The 21,753-nt window shown below is 42.0% G+C and overlaps 1 protein-coding gene across 2 annotated transcripts in view; it reads right to left on the bottom strand.

Moving 5' to 3' along the window:
• LINGO2 (leucine rich repeat and Ig domain containing 2) overlaps positions 1–21,753 on the bottom strand; it is a 569,661-nt gene that overhangs the window by 329,869 nt on the left and 218,039 nt on the right. Inside the window, exons 3-4 of one of the 2 annotated variants that reach the window (XR_014214784.1) lie at positions 12,327–12,404; positions 9,177–9,193 (exon numbers count right to left, since the gene is read on the bottom strand). The gene's annotated coding sequence lies outside the window, so the exon portion shown is untranslated. Of the gene's footprint in view, positions 1–9,176; positions 9,194–12,326; positions 12,405–21,753 lie in introns of those variants that run through there. The other variant, XM_082204894.1, reaches the window with a different exon arrangement.

The following is a 21,753-nucleotide window of genomic DNA, read 5'->3' as shown; positions in this document are numbered from 1 at the left end:
ATTATAGCAGAACTGGCTCTTGCTCCCATTCACTTTGAAAAGTGAATTGTGTGCACATGCTTACGCTTCCTTTGTCATGGGGCGGGGTGGGGGTGATCCAGTAGGGGAGAGAGAGCATGACTGGAAGAGACTGTGCTCACAGCTCTCGCTCTGAAATCCAAAAGTGCTCATGGAACTGAAAATGTTGCTGGTCCTTGATGTGGAGGGTCACTGGTACCAGGGCTGGATTAAGGTTCAAAGAGACCCTAAGCTACTGAAGGTAATGTCCAGCTGTCCATTGTCAACAACAAATTGTCACTGTTTTCATTTGCACATAACAAAATATGTATTTTATCAAATGGTTGAACTGAAATACAATTAAGAAGAAGTATATTAATAGTGAAATACAATGAAGAAGAAGTGTATTTTGGGGAGTCCCCAAGAGAGTGGGGCCCTAAGCTATAGCTTGTTTAGCTTATACATAAATCCGGAGCTGACTGGTACCCTATGCCTCCTGTAATTCATATTTACTTTCCACATCAGCATCAACTGCAGCTCAAAGGTAACGTAAGAATGAGCCCTTAAAAGGGACAAAAAGGAGGCTTGCATGTACTAGCAGTAATCTGTCTGTGAATGTTAAAAAGGAATCTCATGACAGACACAACAATGAAAGGCTGATGGTCTTTGACGACTCTCTTCGAATTTTGATAGAACTGTTCTGTGGTGCAGCTATCCCTAATTAAAAATCAGCACTCAAAACACTTCGTATCAGAAAGGTTACTGTTTAGGATAATCCAGAAACTGCTAATAATTCAATAAAAGCTTCTCTGTAAGGGAACTAAAACTCCAGGAGATAGGATCTTTAATTATCGTCTCCTCTGAAATACCCTCTTCAAGTTCTCATTCTTTAGATATCAGTATTTATGAATCAAATGATTCTTTTGGTTTTATCACAGGAAGAGAAAATCTATCTATTACCCTCTGTGGTGACCCAGAGCTTTGTTGGGTAAAAATGGAACCCCTCTGCCTCAGCATGAGGGAAAAGTCTTAATGTTTTATTCTAATCTTCATGATGTTCTTTCAGAGTTTTGCTTACTGTGGTCTGTATTATCTGCTCTGCCTGTTGCTTTCTCTCCTCCACTTTTTAAAGCCCAGATAAGTTTGAATTTTGGGGGGTTGTGGGGGATAAAGCAAAGTGTTGTGCATGGCATAAATCAAGACCAGCCGACTAATGGGGAACCCCATCTAATGCATCTTTACTCATTCGTATGTCCTGTTGCGTGTCATAGTACTGACTCCCTCATAAGTGTGTTTAGGATGGCAGCCTGAGTTTCTCACAGATGAGTTTCTTTACTTTATATAGTAATTTATTTATTTATTTAGGACATTTATATACTGCTCTTCATAATATTTATCCCAGGGAAGTTTACAATACAATATGAACCAAAATACAGTAATAGTAAAATGTGCAATAGACTAATTAAAGAAAATAAGCAATTAAATAATTCACAAAATAGCAAAGCAAAACTTACAGTGTGAGATCACAAGATGCACCCCCAAAATATTAACCTGAAAATGAACCAGATAATTTGTGACCAACTTGATAGCTAGATTTGGAGGGCTTTCCCCTTGGCTTTGGAAAGAAACTGAGCAAGCAAGCAATTTTATATTTGATTTCATGTATTCTGAGCTATCTGCATTAGCAGCATGACTGAATCTCACCTGAAGTCAACAACTCATTTTTTCCATTATTCTTCCTATCAAAAGTTGCCCTGCCATATTTGTCCATTGTTTCCCCCTTCACAACCTGGACCTCCATGCTAACTTCTTTCCACTCCAGAATTTGATTTCATCCCCATTTTTTCCTCCTTCCCCTCCCTCAAGTCTTTAACACTGAAGTGAGGCTGAGCAACAGTGAGGGCTACTGGTTGAAGCATCAAGAGCAGCCTAGGCACTTGCCTTGGTTGGTTGTGATGCCTACGAGGAGAGAGTGAGTAGCTGCTCAAGCTAGCTTCAGCCTGACCCTACTGCTAATGTTGGCAGATGTTGATAATGCACCTTGAGCTAAGACATCCCTTCACCATCTCCACCCAGTGGTATGTACATAGAACGGGAGATTTTGCTGCATATCAAGCCATGCTGACATGTACAATGGCATGCTGCCCTTTCAGACAGTAATGTGTGCTTGGCTGTTACTGTGACTGAAAAGCTGTTTGGCATCGCTCATTGCCGGAACAGGGAAATGTGTGTGCTTTGTGGCAAGTCTGAACTATTTGTGAGCTCCCATTCTGAGGCTTGCATATGTTCAATTAAGCACATAATCCTTGTGGAAATGCTGTGCCAGTGGAAGTTTTCAGGAACAAAACACAAAGTCTGATGCTGTTACATTTTAAATCTATTTGGGTTGCTGTGTTTGGTCTGGGATAGAGTGATGCACAATCTTTGAACTTGCCGGGATGCAGATGCAGCAGAGGTCCTAGCAACTGCGTTCATAATTGGCTTCCCACAAGTTTTTATTTTATTTTTATTTTTTATTCTAAACCATGACATTTCTAATTAGACGCAGGTGGAACAAAGAGTAAAAGCTTTCCAAATTAATCACAGCATTATGATTTTGAGTGGTCTAGCTATTAAGGAAGAAAAATAACACTTAACATTTACCCTTTAAAAGTGGTTGTGTTTTGCCTCCTCCCTTCTTGGCCAACAAATTTTAGACAATAAGCAGAGAATCAGCCTACCAAGTATACTTTCTCCTTATCTCTTTACCATTTAGAACAGAAATTTAAACAATGGAGAACTGCTCTGCTCTTTTACTATATTTTGCTGCCACTCATTCTGTGAATTACATTGTTACAAATCCATTCTTACATTGTGTGAACAATTTTGCTTCTTGTTTTCTTTCATGCGTTTCAAAAATTAACTCGACTGCACACACAAAAAGCCTCAGCTTCTAGGGTAGATGGACATGTTTGCTTGACGTATTTCTTTTCCCCTTGGGCAGATCCACACCATACATTTAAAGCACATCCATGGCACATTTAAAGGAATCCTGGAAACTGTAGTTAGTAAAGTATAAGAGGCAAATGGGAGCATTTCCATTAGCACACAAGATTATGATACAAAAAAGTATCCCTGTGCAGCAGCAAAAGTGTGCTGTTGGAAATATCCGCCTTTGAATTTGCTTTTCAGTATGTGGTAGAGTATGACACATTACCCTGACATGTTGTTGTTTTTCCCCTTATACATGTGCTTGGGACTTCCTATGTTCAAGATTAAAATGTGTATCAATCGCTCAGTTTTAGCTTGGTCTCCCAAAGGAATGATCACTCCAATGCTTAAGGAAGGTTGCTTGATATTTCAACATACCAGTGCTATTTTTCTAGAAAAAGAGGTGCCGGAACTCATCACGAACACTTCCTAGTGTGGAGAGCCAGTGTGGTGTAGTGGTTAAGAGCGGTAGTCACGTAATCTGGGTAACCGGGTTCACGTCTCCGCTCCTCCACATGCAGCTGCTGGGTGACCTTGGGCCAGTCACACTTCTCTGAAGTCTCTCAGCCTCACTCACCTCACAGAGTGTTTGTTGTGAGGGAGGAAGGGAAAGGAGATTGTTAGCCGCTTTGAGACTCCTGAAGGGGAGTGAAAGGCGGGATATCAAATCCAAACTCTTCTTCTTCTTCTTCAAAACTGAGTTGGCCATCACTCAAAAAGAAGAAGTGGGAAATATTGCCGCTCTTTCACCTTTCTCTTCCAGCTTTATGTATGTTTCCAAGGCTGGGATGCGGGTAGCACTGTGGTCTAAACCACTGAGCCTTTTGGGCTTGCCGATGAGAAGGTCAGCGGTTCGAATCCACACGACGGGATGAGCTCCTGTTGCCCTGTCCCAGCTTCTGTCAACCTAACAGTTTGAAAGCACACCTGCGCAAGTAGATAAATAGGTGCTGCTGCAGTGGGAAGGTAAACAGCATTTCTGTGCGCTCTGGTTTCTGTCACGGTGTTCCATTGCACCGGAAGTGGTTTAGTCATGCTGGCCACATGACCCAGAAAGCTGTCTGTGGGCAAACACCGGATCCCTTGGCCTGAAAGTGAGACAAGTGTCGCAACCCCATAGTCACCTTTGACTGGACTTAACCATCCAGGGGTCCTTTACCTTTTACCTATGTTTCCAAGAGGAATTCAGCCACATCCCAGGAAACAGAATATTGTCCTTATTTTGTTGTAAAATGCCCTAAAAACTCACAACTCCCCTTTTCTTTTTGATGCAAATTCCCCAAAGCTCAGCAGGTGAAGTATTATGGAGTGTTTTAAAAATACCACCTCATTAAAGTTGGAGAAATCCCAATGCCTTAAAAAATCATAACCAACATGTAGTGCAGTCTTTCCTAACTTGGTGCCATCCTGGCCATTGGCCCTGCTGACTGGGGCTGATGAGAACTGTAGTCCAAAAAACCCCCCAACAACACACATGGAGGGCACCAGTTTGGGGAAGGTAGGTGTAGAGCTTTGTTTCTATCCCCATAAATCTTTGACGGAAGAGTTTAACATCATATTACTATTGTACTTGAACAGTGTATTTAGTGATCCAGAAACTCTTGTCATTGTACACTGGGCACAGTTCCCCTAACAGTTATCTATCTGTATATTTTGCTGACTGCAGCAATGATAAATATTTCATCATATTTTATTCCTGCACAATAAATTCCCTCACAGTGAAATTAGTTCCTATAATTAAGTCTTTGAACAAAGCTGAGGTGTACTGAAATATAGTTAAGATGATGCTGGGATATAAGCAAAGGAAAGACATCATGAGCAATAAAAAAGTAAGTATGGAGTTATGGAGTAAGTAGCCCTTCCAGCTGTGAGACTGAGCTTCAAAATTAAAACAGTAGCTATGGCTGAGCAGGCAAAAAGATTCAGTTTAGATGAAACCGGTCCATTAATTAATATAATATAGTTTAAGTGTTCTTTCCCAAAAGACTGCATCCACCACACTCACACACGGCAATTGCATATCCTCCAATATTTCTCCAATGAAGATAGGGACATCCAATTGCTTCTTCCATGCAACTGAATGCAGCTTTTGGACATTGCTCAGTAGTAAAGCCTTTGGTTTGCAGGCAAAAAGTCCCACTTTAAATCCCTGGCATCTCCAGTTAGAGCTGGGAGAGATCCCTGCCTGAAATCCCGGAGAGCCTATTGAGCTCCCATCAAGCGCAACTTGATCCCTCCCACGGTGGCAGCCAAGAAGCAAAGAAACGATAAAAGTTCTTACCATGTAATTTATTCAATAATTCACAGAGAGCGACGAAGGAATGCAGTCTTCCCTAAAGAACGGCGCTGCTCCCAGTAAAGTCCCACCTTCCTTCTTCTCTCCATTCAACGTCACCCTTGTGTCAGCTAATCTGAGCTTTCTGCCTCTGAGCTCTCTGTTCTACTACCCTCAATGCCCGCCTGGTTCTGGGAGAGGGGTGTGTGTCAGGAATGTTTTCCAGGGACACTGAGTCTGTCAGCTGTCTCTCCCCTGGTGCTTCTTCTTCTTCCTGCTTTTCCTCTTCCGATACTTCCCAACTTCTGCTCTCTGCAGCCTCTGAACTATGCCCTTCTGCAAACCAATGTTCTAAATCTATACTGTCCTCCTGATTTCGGGAAGGTTAGGAGAAGGGAGGGGGCAGTCCTCACCATTCTTCCTCAGTCCAGCCCCTGACACCAGCTGATGGTGATGGGAGTTGTGGTTCGGGAGCATCTAGAGGGTGCTGCATTGGCTATCTCTGGTGTAGGGTATGGGCTAAAGGAAGTTAAGTGGGTCTGAATTTGAGCAACATCATGGGAGGAAGGTTTCTAGCTACTCTGTGCTTTGATTATTTTTATTATGTATTTTGTGCTTTGTATATTGTAACATTGTGTTGCGAACTACCCTGAGACCAATGGGTATAGGATGGTATACAAATATTATTAAAGGTAAGGTAAAGGTAAAGGACCTGGCGTGCTCTGGTCCATGGGGTCACGAAGAGTCGGACACGACTAAACAACAACAACAACAAAGGTAAAGGAACCCTGGACAGTTTGTCCTTTCAAAGGCGACTATGGGGTGCAGCGCTCATCTCGCTTTCAGGCCAAGGGAGCCGATATTTGTCCACAGACAGCTTTCCGAGTCATGTGGCCAGCATGACTAAACCACTTTCGATGCAATGGAAAAGCAAGACAGAAGCCAGAGCACGCGGAAACACTGTTTACCTTCCCACCATAGTGGTACCTAGTTATCTACTTGCACTGGCATGCTTTCCAATTGCTAGGTTGGCAGGAGCTTGGACAGAGCAATGGCCCATCGAGGGGATTCAAACCGCCAACCTTCTGATCAGCAAGCACAAGAGGCTCAGTGGTTTAGACCACAGCGCCACCTGCTCCCAAAAATGTTACCTTAAATTTTACTAACAACAACAGCAGCAGCAGCAACAATAGCAGCAGCACAGGGACTGACATCAGCTGTTGTCATGTGAATTGCAGTCTTCCCTCCCCATTTTTGTGGGCAAACTACTTTTGTGCCATGTCCATTCTTTTCTCATTTCACTTATTCTTTGAGAGTAACTCAGCAGTTGCACAATTTACTGTGATGAGTACTTGATAAAGACAGATCATTTTCAGAGAGAATGCTGTAATTCTGGTAAAGAAGGAGGGGGGGGCATAAAGACGTCAGCAAGATGACAAAAGCATGGCATATGTACAGTGTACTTTGTTGTGAGTGAAGCATGAAGGAAAGTCAAAGGCAGACTTCATTATTTCAGTAAGTCCCACAATCTAAAATGTGTCACTATTTGTGACAGCAAATTGAAGTGCTCTGAGGAAGTTCTCAAAAGGAGAGATGACAGAATCACAAAGTTGCATTTGTATCTAATGTAAAAAGAACTACAGAGGGATCATTAAAATGAAACTCTTCATGTAGCTGCATAATAGATGTAAAACACACTTTTCCAGAGGAAAGGGTACTATCTCATTTGAAATTTAAATGCAAGAAATGACAAAGCAATGCCAATTACTTTTGGATAATAGCCTTCTGCACTGCAGAGTCAAAATGGACATTTGCAGTGCCCTTTGTATTCGAGGAGCTCCTTTGAGTCACTCAACGTGGATTTGATTACTAAATTAATAGAATTTATCATATTTTATCAAATTTAGTGCATATACAGTTGCCCGATAAATGGTTGCTTCTGATTACACAAACTGTCTTTGTTGCAAAAGGTTACGGCTTTTACAAAGAGCTACACGGCAGAGTTACAATATATTCAGATCAAAAGGGTTCCCAGCTAATCAAGGCTTGGGCACTTGGAAGCGTTGCCAGTTGCTGTGACTTTGAGAAGTTCTGTCAGTGTCATCAGTAGATACTAGCATCTTGCAATCAAGTTTTAAATCTAGGCCAAACCTAATCCGCCATTATCTCAGAAAGGCTTGGCTGCTTTTGTCATTTCATTTCGTGTGGCATTATTTTTAACCCACCCTAGGACCAAAGGCAAGGTAAAGGCAAAGGACCCCTGGACAGTTAAGTCCAGTCAAACTTGACTATGGGGTGTGTGGCGCTCTTCTCACTTTTCAGGCCGAGGGAGCCAGCATTTGTCCACACACAGCTTTCTCATCAAACACATCCTTTCAGTAGTCATGTCATTTACTTTCATAGAATAGAATCATAGAATTGCAGAGCTGGAAGGGTCCACAAGGGTAATGTAATCCAACTCCCTGCAAGGCAAGAATCTTTCACCCGATGGGGACTCAGACCCATGAACCTGAGATTATTTTACTTTTACTTTCAAGGAAATAAACAACTACAGTGGTACCTCAGGTTAAGTACTTAATTCGTTCCAGAGGTCCGTACTTTAACTGAAACTGTTCTTAACCTGAAGCACCACTTTAGCTAATGGGGCCTCCCACTGCTGCTGCACCACCACTGCACGATTTCTGTTCTCATCCTGAAGCAAAGTTCTTAACCTGAAGCACTATTTCATGGTTAGCGGAGTCTGTAACCTGAAGCATATGTAACCTGAAGCGTATGCAACCTGAGGTACCACTGTACTTAACTTTTAGAAGACATCTAAAGGTAGTCTTGTATAGGAAAGTTTTTAATGTTTGATGTCTTCCTGAGTTTTAATTTGTTGGAAGCCCCCCAGAGTGGCTAGGAGAACCCAGTCAGATGGGTAATTAATAAATAAATAAATAAATAAATAAATATTAAGCAATTTTTTTTCATGCATAGGGGCTTTTCAAGCTCCTCTGTCCCCTTATGGTTTATGTTGCTTTCACACATAAATGCTAGATGAGGGCTTAAGGGAAAAAATAAAACAAGACATAAAATCTTTAAGAAGTACCTGCTTTCTTGATAATGAAACACATACACACCATGACACATTTTCAGTTGAAATAAAGCAAACATGGTGGGCAGAAGGTTTGAATTAAAAAATAAAACATGGCAATTACTTTACGTGTTATTGTATTTTATGTTGAAAACCTTTGATAAAAATTTGAATTAGAACATAAAAAGGGGGGGGGTAAAACCTTGCATAACTAGCTGATTGCTCTGATGACTAGTAGAGAACCAGATAATTATGCTACTACTTTAGAAAATAATAGTTTGAGAAAGAGCACACAAGCTTAATTTTCCATTTGTGTGTGGAGGGAGGACTCTTCAAGTTTATTGTACAACAGCAGGAATGAAAGAACAAAACAAAACCCATGACCTAGAAGTGCTCCTCTTGTTACATAGAAGAGTATAGTCCCTAATGGGAAATAGAGAAAGGGAAAACAAAATCACTACCCATAGCTTATGAGTCTCATTCGCTATCTCTAAAGCGCAGAGAGGATGGTTTTAGGCCATTTTCTATTGGCATAATCAATCTTAAAGAGAGGGGAGGGAGTTTGACCTCAGGTCTAGGACCAGTAGAGTCCCTTTATGCCATAGTGACTTCAGATGGATTGACTGGCCATGCTTTCCACTAGGAGAAAGGAAATTAACACTTGACACAGATTTCTCAGCAGAGGAAAATGAAAGGAATGCAAGGAACCCTTGAACATTTATCTTGTTTGGAAAGGTGCGGTTTCCCCAGAAAGCACAGAAACCTTTTCGTCTTCTCACTTAAATGAGGAAGAACAGCGGAGGTGGAGGACTCTAACAGATGCCAGCAGACAGGCAGTTTTCCTCTGGTCTTAAAATGGAGGCTGCGTTGCAACATGGCTGAAAGACAAGCACCCAGTCCAGAAAGACAGCATAGTTATAAAAGTGAGAGAACAAGCCCCTTTCCTGCCCAACCCATCTACCGCATGGTTGCTGGTGGCGTTTCCATTCAGAACGGAGTCTGATTCACTCTCCTTTCTTATTAATGAACCAAAGTCGTAGCATATGTCATGCAATGTGCAGAGTGGAGGCTGATTCAGCTAGAGGCCCCCTCCTTCACCGAGGAAGACAGGAGCCTTTGCCAAGCCCATTTCTCAAATGTACGCACTTCCACTTGAAAGAGCCTGCTCACTCAGCAGTACTCCAGCCAGGATGGAGAGTGCTTCTCCTCCATGGCTTTCATTTAGATTGTGAATCGTGAACAAGACATGAGCAGCCTCTTATTGATCAGCCTTTTCTAATGGACACTAAAAGCCCCAAACACCCCAAAACCTCTTACCATGAGTAATGATTCAGAATGTTTGGGAACAGAATATTGCCTATGTAAAAGCAGACGATGCAGTAATAATAATAAACTAATCTGTCAAAACATGATCCAAATGTAGCTCCACACCATCTGAAAAACTATTTCCAGCAATGTAGAGTAATGAAGTGTCTTATGGGTGAGAGACCTTTCCCTAAATGTAAGGAACTGAAGACAAACAAAGCTCTGAAAGACTGAGTAAGACACCATCTAGTCCAATATCTCATATCCAGCAGCAGCTAACCAGGGAAGCCTAAAAGCAAAGCATGAAGGCAACTGAGCTCCCAGCAATTTACATTTAAAGGTACAGTGACTTTGAACTTGGGAGGATCCATTTAATTGTATATTTTTTGAATAAATTTTAGTAGAGTTTATAAAGAGAGGTACAAAACTTAATAGCAGATATCTTTTTTTAAGCCAACATTAATTTAAATGAAATAAAATAAAAACACGGAGGAAAAGAAAAAGGAAAGGAGGAGAAAAAAGTAAGAGTTAGAAAAGAACGTAACAGAGAAAATAGAAAAGATAAATTACAAAAACTAAAGAAGTTCCAATTCTTTTCATTTGTCCACTATATATAAACAATATTCACTTCATCCACTCCAAAATAACACCTAACAAAAACTCTTTCTATAAACCAACATTATCTTCAACCCCCAAATCCACATGTCATTGTTTCATTTTCATGCAAAAAGTCTATGAGAAGTTTCCAATCTTTAGTACCGGTAAATGTTAACAATGATATTTCTCTAATTAAACATGTCAATTTTAATTATCATGGCTAATACACTTTGATAGATCTTCTTCTTGCAAACTGGTGTAATCCCATTTAAGACAGTGGCTCTCATAACATCCCATTTGATAAGGTGATTGCACATCCAAACACTTTTTTTCTTAATCCATCAGGAAATGCTACAAGCCCATGGGGTCATTTGAGTTTATCTTTTCCCGTATTGTGCCATTTCCATGAAGTCACTTCCAGGTGCAGAGACCATACTGTGTATAGCAATCCAAACATCACAGATTTATATAAAATAATTACAGTACTGACTGTTTTCATATCAATTCTCTTTCTAATAATTCCTAGCATGGAATTTGCATTTCCCCCCACTGCGATTGACACTTACATTGAGCTATTCACCACAAGCCCATAGCCAGCATATATCTGTTTGTACCAACATAAATCACCTTACATTTAATGCTGAGCTTTATTGGGCATTTTCATGCCCATTTAGAAGTCCTTTTGGTGTTGTTCACAACACACCTGAGTAATTTGGTGTGATCTACAGATATAGCTACAACACTACTCACCTTTAACTTCACACCATTTATAAATAAGATAAATTTCACCAAGCATGATACACATATTTAGAGCATCCCACTGTTTATTTCAAACCATTATCCATTTATTCTAACCCTCTGCCTCGTTTTCATATGAAGGATCCATAAGATCTAATCCTATGAGCTTTGTTTACTCCAGAACCTTTAGTGGAGTTTTGTCAAAATGTGTTTTTTTGAACATGCAAATATATACTGTCCGCTAGACCTTCTCTATCCACACATCTCAAAGAGGTTGGTGAGATGATTTATTTTATTTTATTTTATTTCTTTGCTTGTCTTTATTGTTTTGCCAGAATTGTTGCTCGGTTTTTTGTCTTCCTCGATTGAACTAACTGTTTTAAATGCTTCATCCAAACTGCATAGTTACACACAGGAGACCAATATTACCTACTTTATATTAACAACGTGAAATAAAGGAAGACGGAAACTGTCAGGTTTCTTTAAGATATGAATCAGGACAAAATTACCAAGGTCACCTTCAGACTGTATTTTGTGAAAGTGATTCAAGAGCATCCTGTTAATTCAGGTTTGCACAATCAGTAGATTTGTTGCCTGAATGCAACAAATCCACTTCAAAAAGTCTTTTTGTTGTTAGGAAAGTGCCTTGCAGAACAGAATGAAAGAGTGTGGGATGAACAAATGATTAACGGGAAAATGTATAAACATCACATAAGCACATCAGGAAGAACACTGGTTGTCATAAACCACTGAATTGGAACAAACAGTGTTTGGGTTTTCTACAGATTGCTGTTTATTCTGATTTGGCAGTAAATAGTGGGTTTTTCTTGAGGAAAACAGTGGGACAGAAACCAACCAATCAGTCTGGGAAAGTGTGGGCCTGTGCCTGGAAAGTGTGGCACAAAAGGAACGTTTGGATGAACCTATAGTCTAACTTCTGCATAAGCATCGTGCAAGCAAATCAAAATGAATGCTCAATAAACACATGGTCTGGAAGAGTCCCGAGTGAATCCAAACCCATATATTAAATAAATTCAAGGCTACAGCACTCAAAAATAAGTCATTCACCCCCCCAACTTCATTTGCTAAATACAGAGCGCAACAAACTACAGGCCAGTGACACATCATTTTGTAAGTCTTTTGTGTTTCTAGGTATACAGCAATAGTATTTTGCAAGAGAAACACTTTCTCAGAAGAACCCCTAGAATATTGCTTTAAGTTAACAAAAGCATCAAATCATTAATATGATTTAAAAATGCATGCAAAAATACATAGTCACACACATTATAGCACTACCCACATCATAGAATTCCCTCTTTTAATAGAATCATCTGAAATGAGTGTTGGGGATGCAAACCCCAGAACTCTTACCGTGTAAGACTGGAATCCATTGATAAAGGGAGGAAGTGTAACTCACAGCCAAGTCTCCCAGCTCCAGTGCTCACTTCACTAAAAGAAATTAAGACAATAAGTCAATAATGGTTAAAGTTGCCATTCTCATGTCCAGTTGCTTGACATGGGAATAAGATATTCTTAATGTCCATGTGCCACAACAAAGTTATACTTTAGAGCCTCCTTTAACTGTGTTTTGATTATGGAATCCTATTATCATCTATTTACACCACACGTGGGAAAAGGATCTAAAACACAATCAAAAACAAATTAAGAATTGGAGAACGTGAACTGGATTCTTGGAAGGTTAATATGGGTTTGAAATAAGCCTACACGCGGGGGGACTTCTATAGATCTCACGTCAGCAGGCAGTTTTCGTAGATGCACCACATATGCATTGGTGAATCTGGTCTTGCAGAATGGCGCCAGTGGTGCACTCTGAACCATTCTCCCTTCCTGACTTTACTACGGTTCGTCTCTCACACACCTAGCCAGCTTTGGTCACTGGCCCTGGTTCCACCATCTTGTCCCCTGCATATCCCCCTCACAGAGCTACAACTCCCACAGTTCCCTGGGAACAGGGTCTGACTGTACAGTACTACACTGAACTGTAGTTTTGTGGAGGAAACAGGGGTCTCCCAAAATCTCTCAGTCCGTTAACAAACTATACTTCTGCTTGGGGCTGGTCTTGGTTCAGCGGCAAGGAATAGCCCAGAGCGGTGGGCTCTGTTCATCCACCACGCCCTGCCATGGAAACACTGTTTGCAAAACCGTTTGGGGAGGCTGCATGAGAAGGACATAACAGCCAGGGCTGGCTCCAGGAGGGCAGCATGAACAGCACCTCCCACAATGCTCCAGGACAATTGCCCCGGCTGCACTTTCCCCAAGGCTACATCACTAGAGAAGCTATGGTTTCTTGGAATGGTATGCTGCTGCTTTAAATGTATACTACAGATGGGAGACAAGTTTTAAGGAGGCAAAAAGAGAACTTTCTATTTTATATAAAAAAAATCCTTCCAGTAGCACCTTAAAGACCAACTAAGTTAGTTCTTGGTATGAGCTTTCGTGTGCAAGCACACTTCTTCAGATACACTTCTTCTGTTTTATGCTTCACACTTCACACTTCTTCTGTTTTATGCTTCTGCCAAACACTACACATATGGTAAAGTTAAAGGACCCCTGGACAGGTAAGTCCAGTCAAAGGCGACTATGGGGTTGCAGCACTCATCCTGCTTTCAGGTCGAAGGAGCCAGAGTTTGTCCACAGACAGCTTCCTGGCCATGTGGCCAGCATGACTAAACAGCTTCTGGCACAACAGAACACTGTGATGGAAACCAGAGCTCACGGAAACACCGTTTATTTTCCTGCCACAGCTGTACCTGTTTATCTACTTGCACTGGTGTGCTTTCAAACTGCTAGGTTGGCAGGAGCTGGGGCAGAGCAACGGGAGCGCACCCCATCATGGAGATTCGAACCGCCGACCTTCTGACTGGCAAGTCCAAGAGGCTCAGGGGTTTAGACCACAGTGCCACCCCCTTCCCTGGTAGCACCACACATAAAATATTACTGACCCTTTTAAAGTCTTCTCTCCAATAGCCCTTTAAGGATGCCTACAGCGCACTAGGAAGGTGGGAAGTTGGATAAATGAAAATAAATATATACATATAAAATAAAATAAAAGTTAAGCAGGACTGTTTGTCTGTGATCAGATAGCTAAAGCAGTTGTTCTACCCAGTGGCAAAGCTTCTAAAGTGACAACATCTGATGAGGATGTTTTCCACATCCCCGAACGACCTCGGAAAAACAAACCCAACTATTCAGTGTGTGCTAAGCTGCCCTATTAAGGCTAGAGGTTATTTCTGTCTTGTCACATGCAGATTTTGAATGGAATGGTCACCTACACCCTTTAACTAGATGTGCAGCCTTTGTGACTTTGTCGTTTGATGAGGTCTCAAGAAATGTGCTCGGAGAAACAACCTCTCCTTTGCCTACCAAGCTGTCAGAACAAACTGTTCCAAGGCCTTCAGAAAAAGATGGCGTGCACATGATCCTTGCTCCTAGTTAGTGCAGAAGGTCAAGAGAAATATAACAACCCTGAGACATGTATCTGGGGAAACCGGGAAACCATATCTAACTTAAAACTTGCTTAAAACTCCCTATGTTTAATGCTGCTCATCTAGGGTAGTAGAATGACACAACCACAGATTTATACAGTATTTATTATTCCATAAACCAGTGTTCACCTAATTCACCCCGTGAAAGGAAATCCATATTAGGAGTAAGATGTTTTATAGGCAAATGAACAGCCAGGAAAATGTGGGGGGGGGGTTATTTGCCAGAGAACCTTGATAGGTAGAGGTCCTCTTCATGCCTGTAGCCTATCCACCCTCTGTTTAGTGTGAGGAATCCTTGAAATAACACTACTATACTCACAGCAAACTTGTGGTTTGCTTGCTGTTCAGTTACCAAGTGCTAGACATGCATTTGTGAACTCACTCTACCTGGCAAAGATTTCCAGTTAATCTTCAATATATGCATGCTGAGGATTACAATCCAAGTAGCAGAGCACTTGTCATAGAGAATTTAATGACACAATGCCCTGGCTGGCACATAATGCTAAACAGTGGTGTGGCGTTAGGGCACAGGGGCAATTGTCCTGGAAACAAAATTGTTGGGGCACAAAAATTCAACACCTGGTTCTGCCTCAATACAGCTGCACACTTCCATTGCTGGGCTCCATTGAAAACGGCTTCTCCGTGGAAACCAGGAAGTCACCTCTCCAGACAATGGAACGACTCTTCTTTTCTTATCTCTGAGGCTGTGATCTCCTAGGTGTCATGGACACCATTAGGCAGTTGAATGTTCCTGCGTGCAATGTCTGTTTTCCTCTCTCCCACCTATCCAAGCACGGCCATGGGCACTGGCAACCCATGCTATACCACTGATGTTTAAAGTATGATTTATTAAACCTTGATGTGCCATTATGTGTGAGCCCTGTCTAGCAGCTAAATTATGGTTTGTTTACTGCCAAAAATGTTATAATATGGAGCCATGGTTCATCACCGCCTCTATAAATCTGGCTTTGTTTAAACTATGGCACAGCATTATGTGCAAACACAGCACCTTTCCTTGTTGTTGTTTAGTCGTTTAGTCGTGTCCGACTCTTCGTGACCCCGTGGACCAGAGCACGCCAGGCACTTCTGTCCTCCACTGCCTCCCGCAGTTTGATCAGACTCATGCACCTTTCCTTAGGAATTAGGAATAATTCTGGAGTCAGGCAAAGTACTTGGCTGGAGGAAGAGTTCTGAATCCCTCAACTGTAGACTTCTAAGTTGCTCCAAGTGTGAGTAAAAATATTTATTTCCTGTAGGATGAATAACTTTTCTACCAAAAGGCTTTACATTTTTAAGGCTTTTAAGACTATAAGGTTAGATAGACTACATCAGTTTATTGAACAGATAGTAGAATGCCAAGTTTCACAAGAATTCTGGGAGAAATAAGCCCTTTGAAGTATGCCCTATTAATATAAAATATTGTTCAGAAAGGAACATGTGAAGTTTCTCCCCCATGCCCAAAGCCAAACTTCAAGCTTCTCTGTACTGACTCATCACATACCACATCACTAATCCCTTCCACCCCTGCATTTTCATAGATTTTCTGATCAGGTAATAAATGGAGAGATGCAGCTTATGCTCAGCATTCAGAAAGTTAGCTGTGTTTGTGGCACAGAAAGCCCATTTCATTTTGGAAAGAGAGTGAAGAATTGCCTAGGGTGTTGAACTGGAAGTAGGGAGGCCGCAGCTTCAAAACACCGCTAAGCCAGTCATCATTTTTCTGCCTAATCTACCCCACAGAGTTGTTATGGGGTAAAACTGGGGGAGGTGAAGAAAACTATCATCTCCTTAGAGAAGGGGTGGGGAGCTCCAGCCTGCAGGTTTAATTTGACCCTTGGGAAGCACTTCTCAAAGAGGACAACTGATCATCAGTCCTTTGGGTAGTGCAGTGCAAGAGAATTTGACAAGTGTCAATCATCTGACATCATTCGGATGTCAGGTGGTTGATCAGTAGGTTGTCCACCCCACCTGTGAAAGCTGGCCCATGGGTGTGTTTGGGGTGTGTGGGGAGAGACAAGGATCTAGCTCAGTGGGCCAAAAATGGTTACCCACCCCTGCCTTAGAGGAAAGGAGATCAGTGCAAGAAAAACACCAACATTTCCTTGCTCATGTTTTATATTGAAATGCCAAAATTGCAACCCTACCAAAAAACACACACACAAAAAAACCTAACATGAAAAAGGGGACACTTAAGCTAAACATTAGTGCTCGACAGCTTCACACTTTACCACCCCTGCTACATATTGCTGAATACTCTTCTCTGCCTGCTGTACATTTAATTCATTTACTCTTCAATAAGCTGCCCTGCGCTGTCTTGTAAGGAAAGTACTGTAAATTGAATAAATACAGAGGTGCTTTTATACATTTACTGGCGCTCACTCACCATGTCTAATTTCAGAAGCTCCACTAGTAATAGAAGAGAGAATCTAAAACTAACAGCCTTATTCCTCTTTCGTCAAGAAAAACCCACAAGGAAGCTGAACAGAGCAACTTCTGTTAACATTCTGGTATGTGTGTGTGATAAAAAATTAAGCCCACTCTGCATCCCAGCCTCTTGCTTCTCCATCTCTCAGGACTGTCAGCTGCACAGAACAAAGGAAGCAAGTCAGAGGTTATGTGTCCATATCTTTCATTGAAAACTGTGTCAGCTACCACTGCAGGTCTTTGTACATTTACAAACAACTGCCAACGTGACTGTATCCTTTGCACTCCCTTCAGCTTCAGTATAACCTGATGAAAGGGGGGAAATGCCGCTGGTGTTTTTGCTCTTTTTTTGCTCTACTGTTATATACCCAAGCCTCACCTGTCATCTTTCAGAATCTTGTCCATGACCCGAAAGCATGAACCAGGACCTCATGACCGGAAGCCAGGAGCTGTCCTCAGAGTCTTGAGATTCAGAGTCTGCTTCAGATACAGTTAATGGCTCTGTGACTGGCAGACAGCAAGAAGCATCAGGACTGGTCCTGTCTGTAATAAATACTGTCCTAGAAGCCTGTCCTTCTGCCCCTTGCTTTGTCAACAAGGCAATACCTTCTGCCTGCCGTATTTCAGACCTTTGGTCCTACTGCGACTTCCAGTAATTGACATCAGGCTTTGCAAACAGACATTCCAATCCCAGATTTGGATGCAGTCACCCACAGCTCCAACCCAATAATGCTTATTGCTTAAGCGATGGTGGGCAATTTGAATAGTACAGACTTCGGGACACTCCAAGGCAGGGGTAGCCAGTGTTGTGCTACGTACTGCAACTCCCATCAGTCCCAGCCCTATATTGACCTGGCAAGATATCGCAAATCATGATGTGTGTGCTATGCAAAAATCACGATGCGGGGAAACCAGTGAAACCAGTCAGTACCTTGGTATAGCTCCATCCTTATTTCAGACACTGTGATATATCACAATGTTTAGCTCGTGATATATAACAATGTTGAAAACCAGATATCACCCAGCCCTATTCCCTACCCCTGATACAATATATTCTTCTTCTTCTTTTAGTTATATTTTTCTTTTTTTGTGTTGGTAGAGGTTTGTTTGTATTTTTTTGTGTTTTAGTGTTTTAAGGTGAATGGAGGTATTGTTTATAAACTAATAAAGATTGAAATGGGGAAAAATACAATATATTAATTCTATCCCCACCCCCACCCCCCAAATATCTGCCAATGTTCAATGACTTCACAATTCTTCTATCTAGGGAACATGCTACAAGCTTCTGAATTAGCTGCGGCTGATATGACAACCTTTTCGGGTTCAGTTACCACTACAAATTGCAATTTCTGTTAAAGCTGAGCCTGACATTCAGTGTTACTTCAGCTGCAGGGTAATTAATAAAAAGGAAACATCACTTGACAGAAAATACCAGTTACCAACGGAATTATATAACATTATGGCCTACTAAACTTTTACGATCCTTCCTTTCATAATCTCGACTCATTAAGTACACAAATGGGATTTGTTATGACAAAAAGGTAAAGAGGGGAAGGTAGGGGAGGGATTGCCTCATTCAAAGAGCACTTAGTTTCCATCACAGCCACAACGAATCAACCAAAAGCCAGAGAGAATTAAACACAAGCATCGCCTCTCCTGAGCAGGCACTTAGGGGCTCAGAGGTAGGTCATTTGCCTTAACAGCCAATGGTCTCATCATAGAATCATAGAATCATAGAATCATAGAGTTGGAAGAGACCACAAGGGCCATCGAGTCCAACCCCCTGCCAAGCAGGAAACACCATCAGAGCACTCCTGACATATGGTTGTCAAGCCTCTGCTTAAAGACCTCCAAAGTAGGAGACTCCACCACACTCCTTGGCAGCAAATTCCACTGTCGAACAGCTCTTACTGTCAGGAAGTTCTTCCTAATGTTTAGGTGGAATCTTCTTTCTTGTAGTTTGGATCCATTGCTCCGTGTCCGCTTCTCTGGAGCAGCAGAAAACAACCTTTCTCCCTCCTCTATTTGAACATGGCTATCATATCACCCCTTAACCTCCTCTTCTCCAGGCTAAACATGCCCAGCTCCCTTAGCCGTTCCTCATAAGGCATCGTTTCCAGGCCTTTGACCATTTTGGTTGCCCTCCTCTGGACACGTTCCAGTTTGTCAGTGTCCTTCTTGAATTGTGGTGCCCAGAACTGGACACAGTACTCCAGGTGTGGTCTGACCAGAGCAGAATACAGTGGCACTATTACTTCCCTTGATCTAGATGCTATACTCCTATTGATGCAGCCCAGAATTGCATTGGCTTTTTTAGCTGCCGCGTCACACTGTTGGCTCATGTCAAGTTTGTGGTCAACCAAGACTCCTAGATCCTTTTCACATGTACTGCTCTCAAGCCAGGTGTCACCCATCTTGTATTTGTGCCTCTCATTTTTTTTGCCCAAGTGCAATACTTTACATTTCTCCCTGTTAAAATTCATCTTGTTTGTTTTTGCCCAGTTCTCTAATCTGTCAAGGTCGTTTTGAAGTGTGATCCTGTCCTCTGGGGTGTTAGCCACCCCTCCCAGTTTGGTGTCATCTGCAAATTTGATCAGGATGCCCTTGAGTCCATCATCCAAGTCGTTGATAAAGATGTTGAATAAGACCGGGCCCAAGACAGAACCCTGTGGCACCCCACTAGTCACTCTTCTCCAGGATGAAGAGGAGCCATTGATGAGCACCCTTTGGGTTCGGTCAGTCAGCCAGTTACAAATCCACTGAGTGGTAGCATAGTCAAGACCACATTTTACCAGCTTCTTTACAAGAATATCATGGGGCACCTTGTCAAATGCCTTGCTGAAATCAAGGTAGGCTACATCCACTGCGTTCCCTTCATCTACCAGGCTTGTAATTCTGTCATAAAACGAGATCAGGTTAGTCTGACATGACCTATTTTTCAGAAATCCATGCTGACTATTGGTGATCACAGCATTCCTTTCTAGGTGCTCACAGACTGTTTGCTTAATGATCTGCTCCAGAATCTTCCCTGGTATTGATGTCAGACTGACTGGGCGGTAATTATTTGGGTCCTCTCTTTTCCCCTTTTTGAAAATAGGGACAACATTTGCCCTCCTCCAGTCTGCCGGGACTTCGCCTGTTCTCCAGGAATTCTCAAAGATGACTGCCAGTGGTTCTGAGATCACATCTGCCAGTTCTTTTAATACTCTTGGATGCAGTTCATCTGGCCCTGGAGACTTGAATACATCTAAACTGGCCAAGTATTCTTGTACTATCACCTTAGTTATTCTGGGCTGTGTTTCCTTTGCTGAATCATTTGCTCCAAATTCTTCAGGTCGGGCATTGTTTTCTTTATCGGAGAAGACTGAGGCAAAGAAGGCATTGAGGAGTTCAGCCCTTTCTGTGTCCCCTGTTTGCATTTCACCATCTTCTCCTCTGAGTGACCCCACTGTTTCTTTGTTCTTCCTTTTGCTACGGACATACCCATAAAAGCCTTTTTTGTTGCTTTTAACCTCTCTAGCAAGCCTGAGTTCATTCAGTGCTTTAGCTTTTCTGACTTTGTGTCTACACGTGCTGGCTATTTGTTTGAATTCCTCTTTGGTGGTTTCCCCCCTTTTCCATTTTTTGTACACATCCTTTTTTAATCTTAATTCAGTTAAAAGTTCTTTAGATAGCCACCCTGGCTTCTTTAGGCACCTTCCATGTTTCCGTCTCATTGGTATTGCCTGACGTTGTGCTTTTACTATCTCCCTCTTAACAAACTCCCAGCCATCATGAACTCCCTTTCCTTTTAGTATTGTTGTCCATGGGATCTCACCCAGCACTTCCCTAAGTTTTATGAAGTCGGCTTTCTTAAAGTCAAGAAATTGAGTCCTAGTATGCTTGGCTGCTCCTTTCCGCTGTATAGTAAACTTCAGAAGAGCATGATCACTCGCGCCTAATGATCCTTCCACTTCTACCCCACTAACCAGGTCATCAACATTGGTTAGGACCAGATCTAAAATGGCTGTTCCTCTTGTTGCTTCTCCCACTTTCTGGACAATGAAGTTGTCTGCAAGGCCAGTGAGGAATCTGTTTGACCTTATGCTCTTGGCTGAGTTTGACGTCCAACAAATATCTGGGTAATTGAAGTCCCCCATTACTACTATCTCCCTTCCTTTTGCATGCTTGGCCATCTGTTCCAGGAAGGCATCATCTATGTCCTCCGTTTGGCTTGGGGATCTATAGTAAACTCCCACAATGAGGTCTCTGTTATTCTTCTCTCCCTTAATTTTGACCCAAATGCTCTCACTTTGGCTTTGAGGATCTAAATCTTGGATCTCTTCACAGGTATACACATCCTTGACATATAACGCCACTCCTCCTCCTTTCTTGTCTGGTCTGTTTCTCTGAAATAGATTGTATCCCCCCATTATTACATTCCAATCGTGGGACTTATCCCACCAGGTTTCAGTGATGCCTATTATGTCATATTTAGTTTGCTGTACTAAGAGCTCAAGCTCATCTTGTTTATTTCCCATGCTTTGCGCATTAGTGTACAGACATTGAAGTCCATTAATCATTCCCCCGTGTCTCTTATTTAAGGATTTTTTCCTCCCACCACTAGGTCCATGTGCTGTTTGCTCCATTTGGTCTATGACATTTGGATGATCATCTTCATTAATTGATAGACTCCTACCTTCAGGAGCACTGTCTCCCTCCCCCATATTAGTCAGTTTAAAGCCCTCCTGATAAGGTTTCTGAGATTAGTTCTTGGCGTCTCCAGGTAGGGCTGGGGGGGGGTCCCCTCTCCTTGACTCTGGAGAGTTGCTGTCAATTGATATAAGAGGAGTTTGGGGGTCGGGAAATGGTTTTATAAGTTGTGTCTG

This window comes from Podarcis vaucheri (assembly GCF_965113315.1).
Source record: "Podarcis vaucheri genome assembly, chromosome: 17".
NCBI lineage: Eukaryota > Metazoa > Chordata > Lepidosauria > Squamata > Lacertidae > Podarcis > Podarcis vaucheri.
Note: the sequence above shows the minus strand (reverse complement) of the source record. Positions and strands in the feature narration are given on the sequence as shown.